Raw genomic sequence first — 17353 nt, 5'->3', positions numbered from 1 at the left:
TTAAGTTGGTTTAAGTCCTATTTATCAGACTGATTTCAGTTTGTACATGTTAATGATGAATCCTCCATGAAGGCAAAAGTTAGACACGGAGTTCCACAAGGTTCTGTACTTGGACCAATTCTATTCACCTTATATATGCTTCCTTTAGGTAATATTATTAGGAAACACTCCATAAATGTTCATTGTTACGCAGATGACACCCAATTATATTTATCAATGAAGCCTGATGAAACCAATCAGTTAAACAAACTCCAAACATGCCTTAACGACATAAAGACCTGGATGACCTGCAATTTTCTGCTACTAAACTCAGATAAAACTGAAGTTATTGTGTTTGGCCCTAAACACCTTAGAAACACATTATCTAATGATATAGCTGCTCTGGATGGCATTACCCTGGCCTCCAGCACCACCATAAGGAATCTGGGAGTTATCTTTGATCAGGATATGTCCTTTAACTCCCACATAAATCAAATTTCAAGGACTGCCTTTTTTCACTTACGCAATCACAAAAAATCACAAAAATCAGGCACATCCTGTCCCTAAAAGATGCAGAAAAACGCATTTGTTACTTCTAGGCTGGATTATTGCAATTCCTTATTATCAGGCTGCCCTAACAAGTCTCTAAAGACTCTCCAGCTGGTCCAGAATGCAGCTGCACGTGTTCTGACTAAAACTAGAAAAAGAGACCACATTTCTCCCATTTTAGCTTCGCTACATTGGCTTCCTGTAAAATCTAGAATAGAATTTAAAATCCTTCTCCTAACTTACAAAGCCCTTAATGGTCAGGCACCATCATATCTTGAAGAGCTCATAGTACCGTATTATCCCACTAGAACACTGCGCTCCCAGTATGCAGCTTACTGGTGGTTCCTACAGTCTTTAAAAGTAGAATGGGAGGCAGAGCCTTCAGCTATCAGGCTCCTCTTCTATGGAACCATCTACTGGATTCAGTCCGGGGTGCAGACACCCTCTCTATGTTTAAGAGTAGGCTTCAAACTTTCCTTTTTGATAAAGCTTATAGTAAGGGCCGACCAGGCTCGCCTTGGATCAGCCCTTAGTTATGCTGCTATAGGCCTAGACTGCTGGGGGACTTCCCATGATGCATTGAGCTCCTCTCTCCTCCTCCTCCTCTCCATCTGTATGCATTCATGTACCATTAATGCATGTTACTAACTTGGCTTCTTCCTCAGAGTTTTTTGTGCTTTCTCATCTTGCAGGAAACCCTGGGTTGCAGACCGAGCCTTTGTGGTCCTTCGCAGTCCTGTTGGTGTCCTTCCCCGGCTATTGTTACTGCTGCTGTTATTGTTATTGTTATTCTGTGACGAGAATACTGCAGTAACAGTAGTAGTAGCCCTGCAGGGATGAGAATACTGCAGTAACAGTAGTAGTAGCCCTGCAGGGATGAGAATACTGCAGTAACTGTAGTAGTAGCCCAAGTCCATGAAGTTTCAGGTTGAAAAATGATACCCTTGTATAATTTTCTTTTGTTAAAAATTGGAAATGAGTCAGTTTGACCCAAACACCACTTAAAGGTTTAGTATCTATATAAGGACAACCTGCCTACGCAACACCTCTGACAAAGCTAAAAGTTCTACAATGCACCAAGCAACACTCAAGCAGCAGTTTCCATCATGAACCACATGTTCACGTCTTCATGTGGTTCATGGGGTTTATGTGGGTAAGTTTCAGATCTCAAGTGGTTTTTCATTCTGTGAAGTAAAGCAAATATCTGTTCAGATCTCTTCACACTTGGTCTTGGCTGTGGAGAATGCACTCTGGACCTTTGACCTCTCCCTGCAATAGTATAATATGAAGGACTGAAACTGCCAAAATCAAAAATAAATAAATAAATAAATAAATGAAATAATAAAAAAAGAAATGTAGAAATAAAATGCGGAATTATCAAAAAAATGTGCAGGTTAATTTGAAAATAAATGGATATGCACAGAAATATAAAATCAATAAATATTATTTATTTGAGAAATTCTTTATTTCCTGTATTTATTTATGTTCTCATTTATTTTTTTATGTTTACATTCATTTCTTTTTACATTTATTTCTGTTTTCATTTATTTCCTTATTTATTTATTTCCTATTTATTTATTTCTGTATTTATTGTGTGTCTTGACTATTCAGGCATTAGCAATCAAACCAGCACACGACACAGTCCTGTGACGAGACTTCAAAAGTTTCAGGTCAGGCCCTTTTCACAAAGACTGGAGGTGTACAGTTGGAACTGTAAAATGTAATGTCTAATTAATATTTCAGTATCTCTGCTTGTTTCGACCACTGCATGGAAGTTTTATGTTCAGTGTCAAATATAGAGAACGTGAAGTTGACATCAAGAACATGTTGAAATTTGGGTACGAGCCATGTTTAAAGGATCCCGCTGTCTGTCTGTTGATGAGTTGGAGCTATGAGTTGGTTACTTTTGACAACATTCTTACATCAATGAAAGTGTGTTTTCGGTTTACACATGTAGATACTTGCATTGCGTACGCAATGTTTAAATTAAGTGAGTAAGTTAAGTTTGCACAGTCAATTGAACCTGTAACACACTCAAGCTAACTGGCTATGATTTAGCGTTAGCTTATCCCAGTTGCTGTTGCTTTATTTAGCAAACAGCTATCAGTTTGCTGTTGGTAGCTGCTTGTTAGTAACTCATACACATCCGCCTTTTTGTCTCACAGTAACGTTAAACCGTTTTTATGCCCAACAGTTTACTCTCAGTTCATATCCATCAATGTTCAATTCAATTCACCAGATTACTATAGCTTTCTAAAATATATGGAGTTCTTAAATGTCTGACTGCTATTTGACACATGCTATTGATAACCAGTGATATAACTGAACAACACTGAAGACCCACTCCATTTTAGAATATATTTACTCCTGAACAGCTACTACATTCTACATGAAATATGTCATATCTAAACTTTGGAACATCTCGTGTTTTACTTCTGTCCGTCAACAGGCCCACAGTCGGCAGCGGCAGAGGGGCAGAGCATCATCACAGCGAGTGATGAAGAACACTGCAGCAACATGGGATGACTGGTTGAGGCTTGATGTAGGACTGAAGCAGAAGCTGCAGGACAACCGTTCCTTAGATGAATATCATCCTGACAGTCTGCACAGCTGGCAGAAACAGGGTGATGGTGCCTGTATTGGTGTGTTGATGGGAACATCAGCTTGTTTGATAGTTTAAGAAAGAAGCCTCCTTCACATGTTCCTTTTATAAAATAAAGTTTTATTCTAAACAATTCTGATATGGTGTTTTTTCCTTCATATTATACATTATATGTACTTGTGTTGAATGTGACATATAGAACTTATGAGTACAGTTTTGTGTAAACATGGTTGCAGAGAACCTGATTATAAATTATATAGAAAAGTTTACTGAAAATTATCCAATGCTGTTTGTGTTACTAAGAGTCCATATCAGCCAAAAATGTAATAATAATCCATGATGACAAGTCTACTGGCCTCGTATTACATTTGCTTTAATGTTGTTACTGTACATTACATTCAAACAATTAGATGTGTAAAATGGGCTTAACTTTTCACCGATAGTGAGAAAAAGAAGAGAGGAATCAGAGCAAGATCTGGTCAGGTAACAGGTACATTAATGAAGAATGTTCAAACTTTTGTCCATCTCTACATTTCTTTCAAAGGCTGACGGAGTGGACATGACCAGTAGAGGCAGGGCTCTACAGTGCGAGTATTTCACTCGCATTTGCCCCTAAAAATAGACATGTGCGAACTGGAAAAATAACAAATTACAACCATGAGACTATATGAAACGCTAGAGGGCTTTAAAGTTGAAACGATGGATACAGAGAGTGGCAACACTCGGCCGACAAGGCAGTAACCATAGTAACTGGGTCAGTCAGGGACGGTCAGCAGGGACCATGGTCGGGACAGACTTGCGTTCGTGAGACTAGCGAAGCGTTAGCTGCAGCATGACCGGAAGGAAGCACAGCCAGTTAGCCTCTGCTAGCCTCCCAGCTAACCTCAGCTCTCTGTTTGGATCCAACCGGAGCCCCGAGCCCCGGATTGTTATTCAGGTTAAAGTGGGAAGAAGCAGCGGTGATGTGGAGTGAAGTGGAGCCTGCGGAGGGAACACCGGGACCATCAGGGTGAAACAGTCCGTGGAGGTGCTGCGGTGTTTGGCTGCACAGATAGGAAACCCCTCGGCTGACAGGATGTAGCACTCTGTTTGGAAAAAACTTTTTCTTCTTCTTCTTTTTGGTTTATAACAGCAGTTGGCAACCAGCGTATTGGTTTCCGGAAGGCTGTGTTCGGGAGCGAGACAAGTACAATCGATCTGGGAAATCTTATATAGATTAACCAAATTATTTCTAAATTTCTTTCTTTATTATTGTATTCTTCATAGTATAATAAGTTAATGAAGAAAAGCTGTACTCATTATGATACTAGTGTTAGCTGGTTCTGATGAACTCTAAAATCTATTGCAAGTGTTAATTTGGGCTGCAGCTGTAGAAGTAGTAGCCCTGCAGGGACGAGAATACTGCAGTAACAGTAGTAGTAGCCCAAGTCCATGAAGTTTCAGGTTGAAAAATGATACCCTTGTATAATTTTCTTTTGTTAAAAATTAGAAATGAGTCAGTTTGACCCAAACACCACTTAAAGGTTAAATATCTATATAAAGGCAACCTGCCTACGCAACACCTCTGACTGACAAAGCTAAAAGTTCCACAATGCACCAAGCAACACCCAAGCAGCAGTTTCCATCATGAACCACATGAACATTTGGTTCATCAATGACACATGAACATGTGTCATTGATGAACCACAAGTTTCAGATCTCAAGTGGTTTTTCAGTCTGTGAAGTAAAGGAAACATCCGTTCAGATCTTCTCACACTTGGTGTTGGCTGCGAAGAATGCACTCTTGACCTTTGCCCTCTCCCTACACTAGTATAATAGATTAATGAAGAAAAGCTGCACTCATTATGATACTAGTGTTAGCTGGTTCTGATGGACTCCAAAATCTAATGCAAGTGTCAATCTGGACCACAGCTATTGTAGTAGTAGCCCTGCAGAGACAAGAATACTGCAGTAACAGTAGTAGCCATGTAGGATACTGTCAAGGTAAAGTATCACCATAAGCTTCTTGTTTGACAGTTGTATTTACGTTTGCATCAGTCAACGTTCATGTTCACGACTGTCCTTTGTATGGACTGTATTACTGTATAAGGCAAATACTTCACAACTCAATGTTGATAGCTAACACATATCTCTATAGTTAGGCAGTTGGCTAGCTAGCTAGCATTAGCTGGCTGGCATATGTCCAAGGCACATAAAGATAGTTTGCTATTTTTTTTGGGGAGCCTTGAATAAGACATGAACAACATAAAGTGCCACATACTAATCCGGTATGTGTGGTGCTGAGCTACAAGAACGCTAGCTCTCTGCAGTCAGTCAGTTTCTTCTGCTTCACTTCCGGTGGAGTTATCGAGTGGAAATACAGATAGCACCACTCTGCCATTGCATTTACGTCGTGGTCGGAGGAGGTATTATCCTAAAACCCTGTCAGCAGGAATCAAGCGCTCTGCTGCCACCTTGCATCTACAGTTATCTAGTGCATCTCCCCCTTTCACTGCTAGTAAAAGCGGTAAAGCAGACAAATTAAATAAATATAACATCTGTGCAGTATAATCACACACTTCTACACACATTTAATCAAACATAACGTTTTAGTCACAACAAGCTACTAAAATAACTCTCTTGTGCCATCAAAGAATGCTGCTAAATAGTTTAGCTCATCACATTAAGATGGTCCAGCACATAGTACCAGCACTGACCAATCAAAATCCTTGTCCCGCCTGCTTCATTTGCATGCAGTCCTCTAATACTACTGGTACTTCTAGTAGTACTAGTACTAGAGCCAAAATGCCTACTGGTTACACTAGTGGGCTGTTTTTGACTAGTTTACTGGTACTACTAGTAAGAGCTAGTTCAACTACTTCAATGAAATGTCCAACTAGTGCTGCCAAAGACTGAACTAGTAGAGGAAACTTACGTTTGATATCAAGGATATCTACTAAATGCTCAGAGGGCTTCCCATAGTAACATAAAGTGAAGCAACATACTGTAAAGTAACAAAGTATGACATGTTTCTTCACAGCATCAAGTCCTCTAAACCTCCAACTGATCTGTTCTCTGTAGTAAAACTTTGTTAAAAATAACTTTTTCTATCAACCTGCTTTGAAATCTGACTTCTGACTGATTTTCCTTTTAACTTGTTTGTGTACTTGATCTGATGAAAGTAAAAACCCTCAGTGGAAGGATGAACTGATGTTTCCAGCTGTGTGCTGATCGAACTGGACAGAACAGAAATATTAATTATCTGCAGTAGATAAGAGCAGAGAGAGAAGCTGCAGTGGTAGAGGAGTGTTCATCATAACCCTCCAGCTGGTCAGAGGAGCAGAGTCACAGGAACAACAAGGAGAGAAGTTACACTTTAATAATAAAGAAGAGTTTCTGTCAGCTGACCGGATGCTTCGTTTTCTTTCTTTCCGTCTCGAAACACAAACTCAGACTGAAATATGAAGCGGTCGATGCAGAGATTTTAAAAATAACTGTGGACGTTCTCAGGTGTCCTACAGGAGCTGACAGACGTGACGGATGGAGATAAATGTGGAGAATAAATCTCTTAGTGACAGAAAGTCAGTCAGCAAAGAGATAAATAAGAGACGGAGGGAAAATAAAAACACAACAAGATAATAAACCGGTTATGATGAGTGACGGCAAAACAAACTGACAGTTATCAGAATGATCCGAATGTCACATTTTGGAGCTTTTAGTTTTGTTTTAGTGGAACAACATGTAAAAATAATAAAGTGAGAAGAATATTTCATCCTGCTAATTTACTTCTTTGAAAACATTAAATACTGATGTGTGTTTTCATTTTGACAACAAAAACTATGACAAAAACAATAAATAAGTCAAACAGTGATGATGACAAACTTTGGTCTGAATGACACCAAGAAACAAAAACAAAATCCTTCCTTTTGAATAAAATACGACTATTAACTAGAAGAGTGAGATCAGTAGAGGTGTGTACAGTCAAGATGGCAGCGTAGCTAACGGAAACAGGGATTTATTCACGTCATATGGTGACTAACTTAAGCGGATCATAACGTATGGAATTAATCTGCAGATGAGACCAAACTTTTCTATGGATGTGAGCTTTTGAGCCACGAAAAAGGACAAAATGTGGCCTGGAACACACCAAGTTAGCCTTTGTTTTTAGCCTAGACGACTGCGTAAATGCCTTTCGCTGTTGTAACGCATATCGTAAAAAGTCATAAATATTCAGTGTTAGACTGATGGTCTAGTAGTGTGCTAACTGATAATATTTAAATATTTAATTACTGGGAGTCATAAATGTTGAAGTGACTAATAATAATTTTCTTCATGTTTATTTATCATTTATTTTTAGTTATGTATTTGTTTTTATTAGTATATATACATATATGTTTAGTGTAATTATTTTAAAAACATATCATTCATAAAAAATAATGATAAAAGTATCAAAATCAAACTGCAACATAAGACATGTGGATTTAAACCAGTAGTGCAGCTGAATACTGTTTATTTAATATGATTCATCTTATAACAGTTAACTCTTGATGTTCAGCTTCCTTATTTGGTCACATGACCTGAAGTCAGAAAAGCTCCTGGCTTCACTAAGTCTGATGATTTCACTCTCACGTCGTCTCTGCATCTGTGGAAATATAAATGATTCAGTGTGAGAAGCTGCAGCCTGAAGATAATCAATCAATACTGAAACGTTGCTTATTTATAAATCATACAGTGTATTGATATGAATTTTAATTAGATTTTAACAATACACGTTAATGTCTCTCTTTCTTCATGTTGAAGTCTCGCAGCGTCTCTGCTCCACAGCTTCCATCTTTAAACCAGCGTCTGACTCTGTGACGTCTGTAGCTGCAGTTCTATGTAGAACATATAAAACAAATTTATACTCTACAAACTAAATGTTCCACTTTGAGCTTTTTATCAGCTGCTCCAACAACAAACTGACACCACAAACCTCTGCTCCATCAAACCTGTCTGACTCTCACAGATCTGCATTAAATCCTCATGTTCCATTCTGAGCAGCTTGCCGACAAACAACCAACCACAAGGCGACCAGGAGGTGACCAGGAGGGGACCAGGAGGGGACCAGGAGGTGACCAGGAGGGGACCAGGAGGCGACCAGAAGGCGACCAGAAGGCGACCAGGAGGCGACCAGAAGGCGACCACGAGGCGACCAGGAGGCGACCAGGAGGGGACCAGGAAGCGACCAGGAGGGGACCAGGAGGCGACCAGGAGGTGACCAGAAGGCGACCAGGAGGCGACCAGAAGGCGACCACGAGGCGACCAGGAGGCGACCAGGAGGGGACCAGGAGGCGACCAGGAGGTGACCAGAAGGCGACCAGGAGGTGACCAGGAGGGGACCAGGAGGCGACCAGGAGACGACCAGAAGGCGACCAGGAGGCGACCACAAGGCGACCAGGAGGCGACCAGGAGGCGACCAGAAGGCGACCAGGAGGTGACCAGGAGGGGACCAGGAGGCGACCAGGAGGCGACCAGGAGGCGACCAGGAGGTGACCAGGAAGCAACCAGGAGGCAACCAGGAGGCGACCAGGAGGTGACCAGGAAGCGACCAGGAAGCGACCAGGAGGCGACCAGGAGGTGACCAGGAAGGGATCAGGAGGCGACCAGGAGGGATCAGAAGGGGACCAGGAGGCGACCAGGGGATCAGGAGGCGACCCAGGAAGTGACCAGGAGGCAACCAGGAGGCAACCAGTAGGGGACCAGGAGGCGACCAGGAGGGATCAGAAAGGGACCAGGAAGCGACCAGGAGGGGATCAGCAGGGGACCAGGAGGCGACCAGGAGGGGACCAGGAAGGGATCAGGAGGCGACCAGGAGGGATCAGAAGGGGACCAGGAGGCGACCAGGAGGGATCAGAAGGGGATCAGGAGGCGACCAGGAGATCAGGAAGCGACCCAGGAGGGGACCAGGAGGCGACCAGGACAGAACCAGGAGACGACCAGGAGACGACCAGGAGACGACCAGGAGGCGACCAGGAGGGGACCGGGAGGCGACCAGGAGGGGACCGGGAGGGGACCGGGATGTGACTGTGTTTGTGAGTTAGAGCAGATTTCTCTACTAACGTTACTTTAGACGTGGCTCCAGATAGCCTCAGGCCTGATAGCAGGCTGACTAATGTTAGCGCTAGCGTAGCCTCGTCAGCAGATGTGGGCGGAGTTTGTCCCTGCTCGGCGGTTTGGGAAAGCTCGAAGACTAAGCTGCCAGCTGTGTGGTCTGTCCTGTTGTCACAGTCAGTCCTCCTCTGTTGCTCTTCCTGAGCTTTCTCACATTTTTTTCTCTGTTAAAGGTTTTTAGGGAGTTTTTCCTTATTTGAATTGCAGGTCTAAGGACAGATTGAGGCTACTTTGTGATTTGTGATAGTGGGCTATACAATGCAGTGTTTCCACATAGTCAGGGCTGAAATCAACATCACTAAAAATGATTCTGAGTCAAAACACCTCAAGAACACAAGACAGAAACCCAAAATGCTGAAATCTTCCACAGCCTGATACCAGAAGACTGGAGGTTAATGAGGGAATGTTCTGCTGCCCACATACTTTTGACCATATCTGACATTCAGTTATCACAATAAAACCTCTTCATTAAGTGTTTTTAAACCAGATTATTTCAGTAATAAGAAGATATTAGTTTGTCATCAGTGAAGCTGTGATCGGCTGCTGTATTGATTTTCTTCTTTGTGTGTTTGTTTTTCTTAAAAGAACAAAAGCTGACAATAAACAGGACGATGACTTCATCAGCTGACAGACGTGCTGAGGCAGAGTCATTGTATTTCACTCATTCTTCTTCTTCTTCTTCTTCTGCTCCCCCACAGATCTGCAGGCAGCACCAGCAGAAAGTGAATTACAGTCGGTTATAAGCAGAAATCTATAAGCTGCAGCCGCGCTGACAAATGATCCCAGTTTGATTTCCTCAGGGGGGCGCCGAGTGTGACGGAGTGCGTCTCAACTGCATGTGTTTAAATTTTTATCACAGAGCCAGCTTTTATTCGCCCTCGGTGAGGAAGATGATGAAGTGGCTGATGGGACGTGACGCCCCGAGGCTGAGAGCTGACCAATCACAGCGAGCCGAGATCAAACCCATCATCACGTAAAAAAAAAAAAAAATCCACAAAAAGCAAGTCAAATATGAATCTGCTTCCTGTTTCTCTATGTGAATACATAAAGATGATGAAGAAGTTATTGTTGCTGCACAGAACAAACAACATGTAAAGTACAGTAAACGCTTTCTTGCGATATATTTGTGATTTATGGAGTTTTTGATGGTTTTATTGTTGATTTTGATGCTGTTGTTGTTGTTTCGGTGTATGTAGAACTCCCTGAGAAGCAGTGTTGATACTGTGATATTATCCTGGTAAAAAAACCCAATAAGAATCTAATTGTTCTCTTTATGTTGTGGTAACATATGTATGCAAATCTGCAATATTACAATAGAGTGAAACCCCTAGTTTGTTTCTTTTTCCTGTTTTACTGGGGAGCACTAGAGTCTCTTTAAAACCACCGTCCAGCAGCACATCAAGGTGCTAAGAATCCAGAGTCCAAGAGAAAGAGGGTCAGGTCTGGTCCAGGAGTAGGGATAGTGAGGTTAAGTTAAGGTCAGAATAGTCGCAGTCTTTAAAAGGTGGCTCCTAACGCCTCTCATATGTGCAGTGAATAAACCGTCTGAGGACACAGCCGGCGTATTTCCCTCAATATGCAGCGAGTCATTTATAATTTAAAATCAAACAAACAAACACTCCAAATGTGGGAAACCAATAAATCACATGGCCACAGCAACACAAACTAATGAAGCGAAAAAACAAACAACGACTTGACCCTGGCGTATGGTGAATCTAAGCGGCTGTGTGTGTGTATTCCCTTTGGGCTGCGTTAAAGAAGACGATAACAGGAGAGGTGCTCAGCTGGGAGGCGCAGTCACGTATGTTGCTGTTTCACCAGTAGAGGAGCTAAAAATGTAAAGACTTCATCCTCTGGAGCGCAAGACATTCAATGACAAACATCAACAGTAAGGCTGGCCTGATTGCCCGGGACCAGTATCAGTAACGCCATGTCGGACTGGTAAATCTAGCAACTCACCCAATCAGTGTGCAATCCTTGCACACATTGGAGGGTATTGGCCCACGCCGTTGGCCAATCAAGAGTTGAGGAGGCTGGTAATGTGATGCGTGAAACAAACATCCTTCAGGATTATGTGAGCTGTCAAATAGAGGAATCAGAGGAGCCAGAAATAATCTGCAGAATGTAAATGTGTAAATTTACAACATTTGCAATATAAACAATAAATATAATGTCCACAAATTTCCCATAAATGTCCTCACACTTAAATATGCATAGATACATTTGTCATATTTGTGATTATTTGTATTTTGTTCCATTATGGTACCGTTTCCTTTTGGTTCAGTACATTAAATGACATGTTGGTATATTTCCTGACATTTGTTTTGTTATGGTGAATTACATTATTATTATTATTATTGTTAAGTTTCATTATATTACATTTTGTTATATCATCAACATGTTGTTTCATTCCTGCAGTGGAAAACAGCTATTTTATGGCATTTGAAGCTGTTTACAGTGTTTTTTTTCTTTAGAGAGGCCAAATGCTGGACACTGCAGATAAATTATGAAGCTTCTGACCACGTTTGACTCTGGGGAGAAGTTTTTTTTTTTATCTGAAAAACAACCCGGTGTGCAGTTGGAAGCAGCCCTGAAGTAAAAAAAGAAAACAGCAGCCTCACAGAAAGCTGTGCAGCAGCAGAGCCGAGCAGATTACAGAGGAAAAAATAAAAACCTGTTAATAAGATGAGAATGTGTTTATTTGTCACGGTGAGCGGCGCCGCGCTCCCACAGGGTCCGACGGGCTGAAACCAATATGTGTTATAGAAACACACGAGGCCGCGTGTCATTTCTGCGGCTGAATTCATGAATACTCCATACAAATGGATTTTAATCTCACTCTCCTGCTTCTGCTCAGACTTTAGACCAGAAGAGGCTCCACAGATCTGGAGTCTCTTCAGGATATTCAGGACGGTTCGTGTCTCTGCTGGTGTGTCGCTGCTCGTCTGCCCTCACATTCATGCTTTCATTCATGGTTTTGCTCCGTGCTCAGTCTAGACTGGACGGTTCACGTCTCCGACAGCTTTAATATGTTCAGAAACGTGAAGCGTCCAGTCTTTTTCCAGACTCAGAGTCCAGTCAGATCACATAAATTTGCGTTGTTGACCATCAAATTGTTCTGAGCTGACCTCTGAAGGTACGCAGAGCCGGAGAATCCAGAAATACGGAGGCCCTGAGACGCAAATCACATCAAAAAAACATCAGAAAACACAACAAACGTGTGTGGAAGTCAGTGGTGTCTGACTTGTAAACGTCGTCTCTCTCTCTCCCTCTGACTCTAATATGATCCTCCTCGGCCATCAGGCTTATTGCTTTCAGAGAGAAATAAATTCCTGCGGAGGTAAATTACCTGCTGTAAGACTTCACCTCTCTGATTGTTGCAGCTCTAATCGGCCGCATTTACCCAGAGTTCCCCTGGTTATTTGTGAGGACGGAGGCTGGTTTTATTAACACTCCATTAACCCTCCAACAGCTTCTGTGATGTTTGTGTGTGTGTGTGTGTGTGTGTGTGTGTGTGTGTGCAGTCGTACAGCTTTTTAATGGAAGACATCTGCTCACAGAGGATCGTAAAGAGAGCATGATGGCGAACCCGAGGCGGCAGAGACGCTCAGGTACGGAAGATGGACGCCGGCGGCAACAACGCCGACACGTGTGAACACGAGTACACGACAAAATGTACACGATGGAAGATTTCACAGCATCTTTACCACAGACAGTGATGGAGAGTAACTGTACTACTGTACTTGAGTATTTCCATGTGATGCTACTTTATACTTCCACTCCACTACATTTCAGTGTCTGTGTGACTGTAAACTGTTTCTATGAAGTCAGGTTGTTTTCTCTCTCTCCCTCCGTCTCCTGCATCCGTCTCCTCTTCTTCTCTCTGACAGTCTGTTTTCAGCTGTTCGGCCGCAGGGAAGTGTTGTTGGAGAATATTGTGTGCGTTCAGAGAGATAAGACCGAGAGGAACGAGTGGGACACAGGAAACAATCACAGCAGACGACCTCCTCAATCACTCTGTTTCTGCTGCTCATTCATCTGACCAGCAGTAAAAGTACATAAGTATTATGAGCTTGATGTAATTAAAGTATTGCAGTAAAAGTACATAAGTATTATGAGCTTGATGTAGTTAAAGTATTGCAGTAAAAGTACATAAGTATTATGAGCTTGATGTAATTAAAGTATTGCAGTAAAAGTACATAAGTATTATGAGCTTGATGTAGTTAAAGTATTGCAGTAAAAGTACATAAGTATTATGAGCTTGATGTAGTTAAAGTATTGCAGTAAAAGTACATAAGTATTATGAGCTTGATGTAGTTAAAGTATTGCAGTAAAAGTACATAAGTATTATGAGCTTGATGTAGTTAAAGTATTGCAGTAAAAGTACATAAGTATTATGAGCTTGATGTAGTTAAAGTATTGCAGTAAAAGTACATAAGTATTATGAGCTTGATGTAGTTAAAGTATTGCAGTAAAAGTACATAAGTATTATGAGCTTGATGTAGTTAAAGTATTGCAGTAAAAGTACATAAGTATTATGAGCTTGATGTAGTTAAAGTATTGCAGTAAAAGTACATAAGTATTATGAGCTTGATGTAGTTAAAGTATTGCAGTAAAAGTACATAAGTATTATGAGCTTGATGTAGTTAAAGTATTGCAGTAAAAGTACATAAGTATTATGAGCTTGATGTAGTTAAAGTATTGCAGTAAAAGTAGTGGTTTGGTCCCTCTGACTGATATATTATTATATATGACATCATTAGATTATTAATAGTGAAGCATCAGTGTTAGAGCAGCATGTTACTGTTGTAGCTGCTGGAGGTGGAGCTAGTTTACACTACTTTATATACAGTTAGCTAGTTTAGTCCAGTGGTTCCCAACCTAGGGGTCGGGCCCCTCCAAAGGGTCAGCAGATAAATCTGAGGGGTGGTGAGATGATTAATGGGAGAGGAAAGAAGAAAAAACAAAGTTCTGATACACAAATCTGTTTTCAGTTTTTGGACTTTTTCTCTAATCTTTGATTTTTGCTGAAATATTGGATCATTTGAACATTTATTGAAATGAAAGCATGTGAGAAGTTTAGAGGGAAAAATCACTATTTGGTGGAGCTGTTAACAACTCATAGACATGTGAAATGTGACCCCGACTACACACTGCTTTTTGTAAGACGTCAAAAGACAAAAAGGTTGGAAACCACTGGTTTCATCTTTAACAATGTGTTGTATTTTAAAAGCTTGTTATATTATCCATTGTGTCAAATCTTCATCTGAAAAGTAACTAAAGCTGTCAAATAAATGTAGTGGAGTAGAAAGTACAATATTTCCCTCTGACATGTAGAAAGTAGCATCACATGGAAATACTCAAGTAGAGTACAAATACCTCTAAACTGTACTTAAATACAGTAGTTGAGTAAATGCAGTTTAAACTCTGTTGATTTTACAGATTATTGTCTAATATTTTATCTTTTGGCTTCTAAAACTGATGTTTGTGTGAAAGAACTCAGCAGCATTAAAACGGAGAACATGTTCAACATGAATTATAACGAGGAGCCGATTGATCTGCAAAACACACAAACATTTAGCTAACACACACACACACACACACACACACACACACACACACACACACACACTCACACACACTCACACACACACACACTCACGCACACACACACACACACACACACACACTCACACTCACACACTCACACACACACACACTCACACACACACACACACACACACACACACACACACACTCACACACACTCACACACTCACACACACACACACACTCACACACACACACACAAACACTCACACACACACACACACACTCACACACACACACACACACACACAGTTGTTTCAATTGGACGATGATGAGAAACATGAATCCGTTTGGTGAAACTTGACGACTGAATCCAGACCTGTTCACACGAATCTTTTAATCAAACACGACTGTGCGCCGTGACTCCCTTTTCCTCCTCCTCCTCTTCATCTTCCTCCTCCTTTTCCTTCTCCTCTTCATCTTCCTCCTCCTCCTCTTCATCTTCCTCTCTGTGTGAGTAAAGTCATAATTAATCAGAGATCATTAATATCTCTCACGGCGGCTGGAAATCTTTTACAGCAGAACAGGAAGTAAAACCTGCAGAATCATCATCATCATCATCAGACACTTTTAATGTTTATTAAATATGATGAAAATCTTCAGGATGTTTCTAAATATTAAAGAAACAACAAACATCTTCACTCTTTACATTTATCTGTTCTCTATTTTAAACGGTCAGATGTAGAAATGTATTTCGTGTGTCGTTGACCTGACGTTGAGTGATGTGAGCAGTATTATAGATATAAATTATATATATTATATATATTATATATATTACAGATGCTGCAGGAGGCTGGAGGACGACTGTGTGTCTCAGTGAGGAGGTTAAAAAACGTTTGCACACAGAGAAAAACTCTTCTGAGTCGTTGTTCAGTACGGTGTGAAGACACGGCGAGCGACTCCGTGACAGGAAGTGATGATGAAACAGGAAACTGTGATGAGAGTCGGATTGTTCTGTCTGCAGATGATGGATGTGAAGTCAGACGGAGGTCAGACGGAGGACGATGTAACAGTCTGTCAGTGGCCAGCCAATCAGAGAGCACGTTAACCTGCTTCCTGTAAACACACCTGTACCCGCTGATTAGAGACCAGGTTGTTTACATGACATCAGCTGACTGAAGGTAAACAGGTTAGCATGCTGATGTTAGCATTTAGCATTTAGCGTGTTTTTATGTTTGTTTGTTGTGTGTTGATGTTTGTGTGTTTTTGTGCATTGATTGTTGTGTTGTTGGTTGATGTGTGTTTGTGCGTTTTGTTGTGTTTATGTGTTTGTTTTGTGTGTTGATGGTTGATGGTCATATAGTTTATGTGTTTTTAGTGCTTTTTAGTGTTTTTTAGTGTTTGTGTGTTTGTGTAATGATGTGTTGTGTTATTGTGTGTGTGTGTGGCTGATGTGTGTTTGTGTGTTAGTTTGTTAGCTTGTGTGTGTGTTGATGGTTGGTGTGTGCGTGTGTGTGTGTGTGTGTGTGTGTGTGTGTGTGTGTGTGTTGATGGTTGATGTGTGTCGTCTTCTCGTCTCCAGGGGACAATACTGATTATCACCATCTGTCAGCCGCAACAAAGGATTGTGGGAACGCAGGAGGAGACGTGGGACGTGGAAACACACACACACACACACACACACACACAAACAGCAGTGTGTGTGTGTGTGTTGATGAACAGAACATAAATAGGTTTATTGACGACACACAGAGCAGCTTTTAGTGCTTTTCAGAGCCTCCCCTCCTCCTCCTCCTCTTCCTCCTCTTCCTCCCGCTTCTTCTTCTTCTTCTCCTCTATATTTAGCGTAGGAATGAGAAGGTGTCGGCTGAATCTGCTGCCGCTCAACGTTAATTAAGATCCCGGAGTCGCCTTCACACCTCTGACGGCAGCCTTTGTGTGAGGAGAAGCTTGTGGGACGAGCAGCTTCACTGTGTTTCTTTTGTTTCTTTTCTCAGACTTCATGACTCATTATCGTCTCTGCTGCTGTTTGTTCAGAAACACGTTTCTGCTCCTTCACGATGTTCCACAGAGACGACGATGAAAGAATCAGAGAAGATGTTCATGTCAAAGACGGGTTTTATTATTTAAAAGGCTCATTCTGTCCATTTTTTATGATATAAAAGCTAAAAAAATTACATTTTTGTGTTTCTGCTCTAAACACAGACGAACATTAAACCTCAAAGTGTAAAAGTGAAGGAAAAACATTCAAATGTAACTCAAGTTTATAATGAATGTTTGTTTCTGTTTGGTGCCATTAAACCGCTGCAGAAGAAGAAACAAGGAGACGACGTCATTAAAGCCTCGTTCAGATTAAATGTGTGTTTACGCTGAGGGAGGAGACTCACTGGTTACTCCTGGCAACAACATCCGTCTCAGGTGATCCGATCACTAGTGCACAGCAGCTGTAAATACAGGTGTAAACGCACCCGAGCAGTTGAGATCCGATCACTCAGACCACGTTTGGAGGTGGTCTGGGCCGCGTGTGGCCACGTTCTTTAGTAG

The 17353-nt window shown here is 41.4% G+C and overlaps 3 long non-coding RNA genes across 5 annotated transcripts; all 3 read left to right on the top strand.

Moving 5' to 3' along the window:
* The first annotated feature begins 1418 nt into the window (after positions 1 to 1418).
* On the top strand, positions 1419 to 3220 carry LOC121890917. The gene is made up of 3 exons (XR_006093971.1): positions 1419 to 1455; positions 2140 to 2198; positions 2978 to 3220. It is a non-coding gene; the product is annotated as an uncharacterized LOC121890917 (long non-coding RNA).
* A 5900-nt stretch (positions 3221 to 9120) lies between these two features.
* Positions 9121 to 10382, top strand: LOC121890419. Its single transcript, XR_006093780.1, has 2 exons — positions 9121 to 9180; positions 9958 to 10382. It is a non-coding gene; the product is annotated as an uncharacterized LOC121890419 (long non-coding RNA).
* A 1262-nt stretch (positions 10383 to 11644) lies between these two features.
* Positions 11645 to 17113, top strand: LOC121890418. Of its 3 annotated transcripts, XR_006093778.1 has the most exons (4): positions 11645 to 12870; positions 13150 to 13313; positions 15650 to 15990; positions 16392 to 17113. It is a non-coding gene; the product is annotated as an uncharacterized LOC121890418 (long non-coding RNA). The 3 variants fall into 3 exon arrangements; XR_006093779.1 differs by having other exon boundaries at positions 11645 to 13313; positions 15834 to 15990; XR_006093777.1 differs by having other exon boundaries at positions 11645 to 13313.
* Positions 17114 to 17353: the final 240 nt, after the last annotated feature.

The sequence above is a fragment of the Thunnus maccoyii genome, chromosome 23 (assembly GCF_910596095.1).
Source record: "Thunnus maccoyii chromosome 23, fThuMac1.1, whole genome shotgun sequence".
In the NCBI taxonomy this organism is placed as follows: Eukaryota; Metazoa; Chordata; class Actinopteri; order Scombriformes; family Scombridae; genus Thunnus; species Thunnus maccoyii.
The sequence above is the reverse complement of the archived record's forward strand: the minus strand, read 5'-3'. Positions and strand labels throughout refer to the sequence as shown.